Source organism: Melopsittacus undulatus, chromosome 1 (assembly GCF_012275295.1).
Source record: "Melopsittacus undulatus isolate bMelUnd1 chromosome 1, bMelUnd1.mat.Z, whole genome shotgun sequence".
NCBI classification, from domain to species: Eukaryota; Metazoa; Chordata; class Aves; order Psittaciformes; family Psittaculidae; genus Melopsittacus; species Melopsittacus undulatus.
Window position 1 is genome coordinate 80631811 of NC_047527.1, and position 12224 is coordinate 80644034.

Consider the following 12224-nt stretch of genomic DNA (forward strand, 5'->3'; position numbering starts at 1 on the left):
TAGTAGCAGATGATCATAATGCAGTCCTTTGTGATGCTAGTGCATTTTTTTGTTTTATAAAAGAATCCAGACTTTCAGTCCTTTATTTCAGAAATGAGTTTATACAAAAGGATGAAAATCGTCAAAATCTTGAAATGCAGGCCATGATTCAGATGGTTTCTAAGCAACTCACACATATTTCAAAATGTTACCCACAGTAATTAACTTCAAATAGATCTGGCATATACCATGCATATTTGTCTGACACTATTTTAATTGGTTAAGATTAATGGATACGATCCTGTTTTAAAAAAGGGAAGTTTGAGTAATGGATTAAAGAGTAATGTATTAAGAATATTGTTACCTCATGATGAATAGTGTACTGGTATTTTATTTTCATATTTACAAGAAAGATGTTGCCTATGTAGTTTTATTTTCCTCTTTTGTGATTGAAACATATTCAAAAAAAGTCCAACCATTAATATTGTTCTCAGTCTAGCTCCTCAGTATGTTATGTCATGTATGAATACATTTAATGAAGTAAAGAAAATAATTGCAGTGCTGTTGTTGTTTAATGTTCCAACACATCTTGTGAACTGGGTAATGCCAGTTGACAACAAGGTCCAAATTCGTAAAATTAGATCTTCTGTCTGCTAGCTTGGTATTTCATAAAATATGATGTAATGCTTCCTACTTCTCTCTCTTAGTCATCTAATAAGATATTTGCAAATGGCTAAATGACTTTAAAGTAATTAAAATGTAAATTAAGAGAAGTACTATCTCTGATGGGGAGAACCAGACTGTTTTGGGCAACTGTTTGGTTTTTTTTTTTCATTAGAGCTGTTATTTTTAAGAACTTGTATGGGTCAGCTTTTCTGGATAGAATTAAGTTTTGCAATTAGCATGGATGGCACTAAACACATCAAGGTGATAGAAGTCACTTAGGGAAATAAATTCAGTAAGGTCATCCTTTTATAATCCAGACGTATCAACTTCTGCATTAAAAAGATAATTTACATAATTTGCAGTTTGGTAATTTAATGTTTTAAGTGAGACATGTTTCGATTAATCCGAAGTCAGTCTACCAAACTAATAAAATTTGTGGCAAGTTGAAAAGCGATTACAGAATGGCTATAGTGAATTCCTTATCTCTTTAAAAATGATTACATATAAGGACACATACAAATTAGTACTAAAATAACTATATAGATGCCTGCTGCAACTCAAAGTGCCCTAAAAAGCTTAGAAGCTTTTAAGCTATGCCTGTATGAGAAAGTGTTGTTGCACAAAAGGAGTGGATTTATAAGGTGCAATGGTTGGCATTAAGGAACTGATGCTTGTTTGCAGTTTATCTGTCTTGCAAGGGAAATTATGGACCAGATCTAGTCTGTTCAACAGGACTCCACCCATTACAAAATTGAATGCAGGAACCATGATCCAAGATTGTATAGTCTGGCAAAGCAGAGAGGATCAGGAGATTCCATGCAAAACCGTACTGAGATCTGAGCTAGAGCTCCCCTTTTGAGCAGCACCTTGAGGTCTCATTAACCTCATAAGTACATGAACACCTTACTAGCTATTTACCCAGGTTTCTAGGACCTACAGAACTTTTTCTTAGGCTTTTCTTAGCAGGTATTTCTCAAACTATATTGGGAAAGCCACACGTACTGACAAAGAAAAGAAAAAGACACTGGAGATCCCTGAAGGCCTCACAGACCCTGAGAAATACCAGTCAAAAATATGAAAGATCTTATCCAGCATACAAGTCTGTTGTCTTTGTATGCATTGAAAAATCTGTTTGATTTTATAGCTATTGTTGGGAGTTTAGGGAAAGATGGCACTGAAAATACTGCAAGTTTTTAACTGTGTTCATTCTAATGCTCTGTCTTCAACTATGTAAAACTCCCATGAGTCAGCCGTATTTTAGAAAAGGTTAGCTGGCATAGACTTGCTGTTAAGTACAAGTGGATGTTAGTAAAATTAACCATATATTTTGGACATGTGTTTAAGGACCTTTCTAATTTGGAAATTCATGGGATTTTGAATAGTTTTTATGGAAATAAAATATAGTGACACTTGCCTAGTTTTATTGTCATTTACGAGAGTTTTTCAAAATTAATGCTTTCAAATATTCCTGAACTACGCTAATACAAAAGTTAAATTTTCCATATGATTTATATGACATTTTTAGCAATGAAATAACCACTCTGTGATTAGTTTATAACATAGATATTTACATGTCTTGTCTGAGCATTACAGAATTTGTGTTTGGATAGCTAATCTCCACAGTTAAAATTAATAAGGAATATTATACTATTATATAGATATTATTACAGATATACTATTATATACTATTATATTACAAGGGATATAATACTGTCATAAAAACTCAGTGACAATGACTGCAAAATTACACGGTTTTCTCATCAAAGCAATAAAAGAATGAGTTATTTTCTTATGACCTGGAACATGGAAGTCACTTTACAGCTGATTGTTCTAAGCATAGTTTAAGACAAATCAGTGGACTGCAGTAATAAATATCAGTCTAATAAAATATGTATATGTGTATGCATGTCAGTAAACTTTTCCACCCTGTAAAAGCCAAGAAATGTTCAAAATACAGCTATTGCCAGCAGTTATTATCCAGTAGCCTAGAGTATGAAGTTCTCAAAAAATTATGCAGGTACTCAACTCTTGGTTGTTTTTCTTAAACCAGTTCATGACAGAATTTTAAATAAGTAAAGGCAATTTTCTGAAATCACTGTCTGGGAGGTGAGGTGAGAGTAAGGGCAGTGCACACATAACAAGTTTGCAGATATTTCCAGGTTTCCTTTCACAGTATAATAACAGTAATTTATACCAGGCAGAATGAGTTTTAATTGAACATCTTTCAAGCTGCAGTGCCTGGAGTATTTTTGATTAATGTTAGCAAATGTGGAGAGCTTAATGCTTGGTTTCAGAGTGCAATAACTTTCTGTTTTGTCAACATGCCATACTGAAGCTTAAAGCATAGTTGGCATATTTACATATTCATACTGTGCAGATTCTGCAATGCCACATTGGAGCTACATGGTGAGGAAAGCAAATTAGCGTTACGGTTGTTCAGAACCTCCAAGATTTTTCCAATTGTCTTATTTACAGATGGCTTCTTAGGTCAAGAGTTTGCACAATAACTAAGCAAACTAATTTATTGCCTGCTCAGAATGTAATGTTTTGACTAGAACATTTTAGTTTCAGGTCTGTATTTCCCATATATCTCAACTAAATTGTAGTACAATTTGTAATTACATGTTTCCACATGCAGTTCAAGTTGGCAGAATTATGAATGAATACTCTAGAGAGAAAAGTAAAAAGACTTAGGTTCAGTGTTTGGAGTTTTGGAGATATTCACTCCAGCAGAGGTACTGAAACCACAGAAATGGCAAGATGCTTTTTGCCCAGATGTTGCCTATATCTAAACGAACCATATTATTTTAGTTTATTTTAAAAAGTAGCAGCCTCTCTGTATTGTCATCCGGTCCCCATTTTTTTGTCAAGGAAATTGGCTGTTTCAAGAGCCATGTTGTACTTAGAGTTTTTCTTGTAATTTATTTAAACAGTGTGCAGATGCCGTTCTTTTAATTTTTTTTCAATGAGTGCATGCTGAAATGTATAACTTCTGTGCTTATACTTATTTAAAAGCACAGAGAAAAAACACATGCACATTTATATTTATTCATGATTTGACATATGTATATATAGTTCATGGACTGCTTTAAGATAAAACCTGAAAAGCCACAAGATTGGTATAGTATCTTTTCTTCAATCAAATAAATATGTTAATTTGAATTGCAATAGGCAAGACTACTTGATCCTAACAAGTGCAGTGTATGGGAAAGCAATATACTCTCTTACTCTGTTAGTTAAAGCCAAATATATTCTGTTCAGAGGAAGCAATGGCCCTGGTCTCTGGTTTGTCTCCCTTTCCCTCTTTCCTTGCTTTTTTGTTGTGTAAAGCATGCAAGAATAAATTGGTCTATGGATACCTTCTTACTGCTGAATGAAAGATAAAGGTAGGCACAAATATGAAATGATAATGCTTAATCTGCACTTGAGTGGACAAATATAATTCTCAAGTTCTCTCAGTAACTGTTAATTTTTATAATATTAAACCTACCATTATACGTCCTTGTTTTGTTATGTGATTTAATGTGAACACCTGTTGAAAGAATGAATATGTAGTTATCATTTTAAAGTATTAATAGCAGAAGAACCAAATGGCTTTATTTCAGTCTACAACTCCTGCTTTTATTTCTTTCAAATACAAAATATGAAGAGCAGAAGATGTTACTGTTAATCCTCTTTTGATTTCAAAATTTATGTGACAGTGAATGCAATTAATCAATTTTTTTAATTATTTTTCCTGAGAATATATGCACAAGCATGAACAAGTAATAGCTTTGACTCAATAAAATAATATTTTAAAGTCAGTTTATAAAACTTTGAAATAATGATTCATAATTAAAAAAATCCATCAAGTGGCTTTTGTTTTCATGCTTCTGTAGCTTTGCTTTTAATAGCATTAGAGTAGCTTTGTCAGATTAAAAAAGGTAAGTGTAGATGTCCGATTAATTCATGTTTATTTTGATCACATCATGTTTCATTAGACCAGAAAAACGTAACAGAGTGACAAAAAATGCACTTAATCTGAAACTATGTTATTCACTTACAGTCAGAAGTATGAACTTTTAGAATACAGATTACTTAAAAGTTCATCATTCCCTTTCTTTCCTCTTCCTTCTCTTCATTTTTCAAAGGTAAATGTGGTGGTGCTATTTGGAAAAACTTTCATGGGAGAGCCAAGTCATGCTGGAGAAAAGAAGTTGGACAGAAGAACAACAAGGGAAAATATAAGACACTACATTGTCATTTGTCAAAAGCACCTTCTTCTATATGCTGCAAAAGGCTTCCTAAAGATTATTATAGTAAGAGTGGTAAGCTTAGGTTTTATACTTCTGGTGATTTTTAAACTGCAGAGTTTGATAGCAATGCCCGCCTGTAGCTCTCAAAGCCCATTAATTTTACTGTGGATATAAGTATGCACCTATGACTTAGAGAAAGTGACTGTAGCCCTAGTTAGAAAAATTGTGTTTTCAACTGTACTTAGACATCTAAAGAGGTGCCCTGATTATTTCCACCTTGCTGGGACAAATAAGTTTGCAATAGTCAGGTTCTTGAATCTAACTAACATCAATGGAAAGTAATGCCAGCTCTCAGATGATGAGCTGTCCCAAGTCATGACCTGGGAATAGCTCTCCTCCTAACAAGAAGTTAGGGAGTCCAGAGTGCTGAGACTCATCACCTTGAGATCTCAGGTAAGTGCCTGGAGTTAAGCAAATGGTTCCAGATTTGTGTTTCTCTAGCTCCAGATACCTTTCATCTACCAATCAGTCTGTGTTATAAGGAGAAGTGTATGTATGTATGTGTAACTTTTCCTATCCTAAACTTGCTGCAGTCAATGATGTCAACACTAAAATAGGCTACAGAAAATTGTTTTGTTTAGTATAGAGAAATAACAGAACCCTTAAAGTAATGCTCATCTTTTTACCAGACACAGAGTAAAGCTATATGAAGATTCTGTGGTATATAAAATAATCTATACACCATATGACCATTCTGGAGGTCATTTCTCAATGGAAACAATTATGGTTGTCCAAGGTAAGCATTTTATTCTGTGAGCCATGGCTTGGACCAATAACTGAAGTGGGCATAATGTTTTCTCTCGCAGTTATATTTTAGAACACATGTTAATACATATTATGTGTTTCACAGAACAAGTTATTGGTTTAATAATAGTCTGCTCTTATTTCTGATGTGTAGCACTTGCAAAAGACAGACAATAGTTTCAAGGTCAATTTTTTAAAAAGCTGGGTTTCAGATTTCCAGCAGATTCTTATGACTGTAGTGCAAGTTACAAAGTGAAATTTCTGTATCATGCCTTGAAAATTTAGGGAGAAATGACATGCAGCAGGGAGCAAACAAAGCCATCACTGGACTAAGGAGATTTCATCAGTGCTGATGTGTTGATTACAAATTTAAATATTTGAAGAAACTGGCATAGTCCTTTATTTCTGGCATCAATCTGACAAATTTGTTTCACCTTTGTTCATCTGTACCTATCTGAGTTTTTAATGCACAAATATCACTCATTACCGTTATTTTTTTTTTACTCATAATACTTATATCAGCAGGTATCACAGAAATAAGTATCTTCTTACAGGCTTTTTATTATATTGCCTTTTAGGAGGAATGCAGTAAAGTCTGGATCAGTCCATGGCAGATGGTAGGGCTGTGTTTCCACCCCTGGGTCAGTTGATTCTAAGTGTACTGGACACCCCTCCAAGTAAAAGTGAACTGTGGCCTGCACTCTGCTGCCAAAGGAATTGAGAAAAATGCATTGGCAATATCAGTCATGGCATACGACTTGGCTGCCTTTGACTCCAGTTCATATTGATGTCCTAGCATATGCAGTACGACAGCACTCAATGTTAGTGTGACTTCAGTCAGGCCATGATAGTCTACTGTTAGTCTCCACTCTCTGTTAGACTTTTGCACTGGCCATATGGGGCTATTAAAGGGTGGGTGGGTCCTACTGATCACTTCTTGGCTCTCCAGTCTATGGATCAGCTCATGGATGGGAATCAGGGAGTCTCAGTTGGTGCTATATTGCTGCTGGAGAACTGTTGTGGTCATGACTGGGATTTGTTCTTCAACCTTCAGCAACCCCACAACAGAAGGATCCTCTGAGAGACCAGGAAAGATGGACAGCTGTTCAATTTCCTCTGTCTTCAAGGCAGCAATACCAAAAGTCCGTTGGTACCCTTTTGGGTCTTTGAAGTACCCTCTCCTGAGATAGTCTATGCCAAGGATATATGGAGCATCTGGACCCGTCACAGTGTGGTGCATTTGCCACCTCCTGACAGTTCAATGGCATCAGGGTACACTGTGCACCAATATCAACTAGAGCCTTATACTTCTGTGGGACTGATGTGCCAGGCCATCTGATCCACACAGTCCAGTAAACCCAGTTGTCCCTCTCCTTTACTTGGTTAGAGGAAGGATCTCTCTAACTGTGATCATATAATTCTCCACTTACAACTTGTAGAAAGGAATTAGAATTCCTTATCACAGGAGTTGGAGTAAAATCAGCTCTTCCACTCCATCTAGGAAGCTGCTCACCAAAGAATGGAGCAGCAACTTTCTTGGGTGGATTATCCTTGACTGTTGTTCTCTGTTCAATTCATGCACCCGTTCCTCTAGAATAGAGGTAGGTTTTCCATCCCACTTTCTTACGTCTTCTCTGTGATCCCACAGGTAAAACAATAGGATGGCCCATGGCATGTACCTTCCATATCTTCTCTTTTGGGTAATAGAACGCCTTCTGTTAATAGCTGAGACATGGGTTGATACGTGTGAGGAGTTGGATAGATTGGAAAGATCATCTCTCAGTTGTTTGAACTCCTGGATCTGGAGTTTTTCCACAGCTGAAATGATGGAAGGAGTGAGATTGTCTTTGAACTCTTGGAGTTAGCAAGTTACTTCATCCACTGTTGGTGGTGCTGCCTCACTCCAAGTCACTGATTCCAGTGAAGGGGCATACGATGATGGCACACTCTGTGCAAGTTTCTGTCACATGAGTAATGTACATTCAACTTCATCTGGATATACAAGTGTAGTCCTGGCATCTGGCCTATGATAGATCATCTCTAAAATGGCTGATTCTCTCGGGGACAGGATGCCACTCTCCATCATGGTCCAGTTGGCTAAGTGACTCATAGCATCATCCTTGTATGGAAACCTTTCTTTCACAACTGCCAAGAACCTCCTCCAAAGGATGAGGAACCATTTATCTTTTGCAATTGCTTTGTCAATTCCCACTTCCCTAGTGAGTGATCCCAGCTGCTTGGCTTCCCTACCTTCTTGTTTGTGACCATTGGCTCCACTGTCCCAGCATTTGAGCAACCAGGTGATGATGTGCTCCCCTGGAAGGTGGCTGAAATCTTTCCGCATATTCCGCAGCTCAGTCGAGGTCCGGGATCGAGAAATCACCTCTTCTTCTTCTTCCTCTTCCTCTGATTCCTGTATAAATAACTCTTGTTCAGATGCCATCCCCTGTAGTAAGTGCATTGGGTCTTCATCTTTCTTCATTGCATGAGTGGCTTTTTGTGGTTCCTGTTTGCTTTTTCTCTTGCTTATAGGGGCAACTGGTGTTGGCATGGATTGGTCCTTTGATTTAACTACAGTGTCTATCATTGTGGTTGAAGTGGCTGCAGTGTCTATCACTAGAGTTGAAGTGTCTGTTGTTGAGACTGGAGTAGCTGCTGTGCTTGGGGGTTGAGTTGCTGCATTGTCTGTTGCTTTGCCATCAAATCCAGAGGCATCTTTTTCCAGAGACATTCTGTAGGCATAGGCCAAGCCCCAGCACGTTGCCAGCTGAACTCAGAACACCATCTTAACACGTCTCACTAATATTAGCAATTCCTTTGCAACAGGTGTGCATTGAATGCACTCTTCGTACATAAACATCATCTGGAAAAGTGTGTGTAGAAATAAAGTAAAAAGCAGCTGCTACAAAAGAAACAGACAAAATGTAAACTTTTTGTCTATAATTTGATACTGTTTTCTTGCATCAGAACATTGAAAAGCCACTGTGATGACATTTTAAAGGAAAAAAATCCAAGACAGTTGAAAGGGAAGCTTTTCCCTACTTTTATTTGCAAAAGTCAAGTCAATTTCTTTCCATAAAGCATGTTTCATGTAAAGTACCTCAAAATTGTTTATAGTGAAACATAAAATAATGAGGTGGTATTCACAGAAACCGCTTCATGAGCTTTATAAAGACAAGACAAAAGAAATTAAATTGGACCCAGTTGCTCACAGCATGAACATGAATACTCCAATAACACTGAAGGTGAACTCAGATTTGTACTGTGAATCCTGTTCATTTATCCTTGACTGGATAAAAGTAAGAATTTCAGTCCTATTTGAGATTAGCTGATGTTTTTGCTTGCATTGTATTAATTATATGTATACACTGCTCTTACCATTTATCCTTTTCACTTGTTTTAGTTACAATAACACTTCCAACTAATCAAGCTGTAGCAAAGGACACTGTAAAGAGAAAAGACTAGCTGCAATACTGGTTAAATTAGTTAGGAGCTTAGTATTCATTTCTTGTAATTCTACTATTCTGCTTCACCATAATATGAAACAAGTCCTTTGACTATACCTAAGAGATTAAAAGGAGAAAAAACCCCAAACAAACAGTCTTACAATGAAACTGATAATTATGTTCTACCATATGTAATAACCAATATAAATTATTTAAAATGGCATATTAGTAAACTTCGTATATTGTTTCTTTAAAACAGGGTTTTTTTTCAGATTTTAATTTTATGAAAAGAAGGGGGTTGTTTGCAACATGTGAGCAGACAGGTATCTGTTGTCATGTGTAAATATGATCCCAGAAAAGCATAGAAAGAACTCATGCAATTTGATGGACAAATGCACTTTGACTAACATTATCTGTGCAAATGTCATAGATGATATTTCTTTACCATTTTGCTCCTCTTTAATAGCTAAACAAGATAGACAGGCAATACTGATATCCCATATATTTAGCAGTAATGACAGATCTAAAAAATTATGGCATCTTCATTACATACTTCTATTTTATTTTTTTTAAATAGTTTTTGAGTTGTGTAGCCAAAACTTTAATTTGTGAAATATTTGAGAATTTTCCTTGCAGTTCTAAGAACTAAACATTTTTTCTGTAAAAGCAGAAAGAAGAATCACTGCAGCATGTGGTTGTAAGAGGAACATTCACCAAAATATCCTTCAGATGAATTAGATGCATTTCCCATGCTTCACTGAAATGTTTTATTTAGACATGAATTTAAATCCTGAATGATTACATAGATCTATAATTAGACAGTTTATGAACAATCTATATCGTGGAATACAATCATCCAGGTCTATTGGTCATGTATTTTTTTATCAGAGAGAGCTATAATTTCTTGCCAAACAGCACAAAAAAATAAGAAACCACTATACAATTATTTTCTAATGGTAATATTTTTTATAAGTACATCAACAATAAATAACATAACATGTAAGACAGATACATGTTATGATATTTATTGTTGATGTATTTATAAACAGCTCTCAACTTTTAAAAACATGACTACTGCTGAGAATTGTTTTGTGGTTTGGTTTTTGTGTTTTGTTTTATTTTTAATGAAAAAGTCAACAGAAATATACAAGTGATACTTACAGATTACTAGAGAATATAAATGTTATATGTTTACAATGGCTCTGATGACTGGTGAACTTAGATTTACCATATTACTATCCAGTAACTGAGCAGAAGTCTTGGTAATTGTAGTGCTATTGATATTTAAAACGGGTATTATCTCAACCATTGGTCTATGTGAACTATGAACCTGTTCTTGTGAGACTGTTTACCTCTCAGAAAGAGACTTTATTGGTCTCTGAAACAACCTGTGGATTAGGCTCTGTTGACTCAGTTGCATGTAATTGCCAAGGATGTGTTAAGGAGGGAGCCAGGATGTTTCAGTTCTGATAAGAGGATTGTAACATCCTTGCACAAGGGGGGAGCTGGAAAGTCTCACTTCTGACAAGCGGACGGGAACATCTTTGCAAGAAGCAAAAAGTGGACAGCAACATCCTTGCAGGAAACAAACTGTATGGTTGACAGATTAAAAAACCTGCTGAAACTCTCAATTCACAGATGCAGCCCATGACTGATTACATGATGCTGGGGTAACAGCTATCTGATCGACATCCAGATACCATACCATATAAAGTACCACACAACAACCAGCTACTTGGAAGGCTTCTCCCACTGATCCGGATGACAGGATGCTGTACGACTCGATGGTGGTAACTATTTGACTTTCTATCTGCAAATCCATTGAGATACTGCTTCTATACTTTCCTTTCTTATTCTTCCTCTTCTCTTTTCTTCACCTTTTTTTTTTTGTAGGTTACTGTCGTGATTTAAAACCCCACCGCAGCCTCCCGCAGTGTACCACACACTCCTTTGTTCCCCCCACCACCACCTTCCCACTCCCGGAGGGATGGGGAGGAGAGCCGGAGGAATACGACTCCCACAGACTGAGGTAAAATCAGTCCAGCAATTAAGGTATAACACAAATCACTACTGCTACCACTAACAAATCAATGTTAGAGGAAATAAACAAGGAGAGAGAATACGATACCACCCGCTGAAACAAGCCCAGCCCGGAAGAGAGCTAACCACTCCCCTCCTGGCCAGCTTCCACTTCCCTCCCTGAGCCCAACCCAGAAGAGTGCTAACCCCTCCCCTTCCGACCAGCTTCCAGTCCCCTCTCCAAGCAGGACGTGCTGTGGTATGGAATACCTCCCCGACTAGCCCAGACCAGGTGCCCTATCTCTCCCTCCTCCCTGGCAGAGCATGAGCTACTGCTGAACCCATGACAGTTACAATAATATTAGGTAATAAATTGCATTATTTGGACATTTGACCTTGTTTGTGTCTTAATCTCACCTGGCAATATCAGAGTCCTGTCCTTACCGTAAACAGTAATACACATATTTGCCAATAAAATAAACTGGGTCAATTCATTTAGTAGGTAGACCCAATGGTCTGATGGAGTACAGGTGTCCTGGAGTCAGTAGTAGCAGTCATTTTTTCTCCATAGCAGCTGGTGCAGTGCTGTTTTTTTGACTTTCAGCCTGGAAACAATGCTGATAACACCTATATTTTTAGTTGCTGCTCAGTAATCTTTAGTCTAACCAAGGACTTCCCAAGTCTCATGCTCTGAGAGGGAGGAGGGGAAGCAGAGAGGAAGCAGAGACAGGACACCTGACCCAAACTAGCCAAACAGGTATTCCATGGCACAGCATGTCATGCCCAGCATATAAACAGGACAGCTACTCAGAAGGGCTAGTTCACTGCTCAGGTTGGGCTGGGTATCGATTGGTGGGTGGTGAGTAGTTGTCTTCTCTTCCCTGGTTATTTATGTTATCAGTATTATTGTTGGTGGTAGCAGTAGTGATTTTGTGTTATACCTTACTTACAGGACTGTTCTTATCTCAACCCATGGGTCTTACATTCCTTTGATTCTCCTCCCCATCCCTCAGGGAGCACGGGGAGGAAGGGGAGGAAGTGAACGAATGGCTGTGTGGTTTTCTGGGTTGCTGGC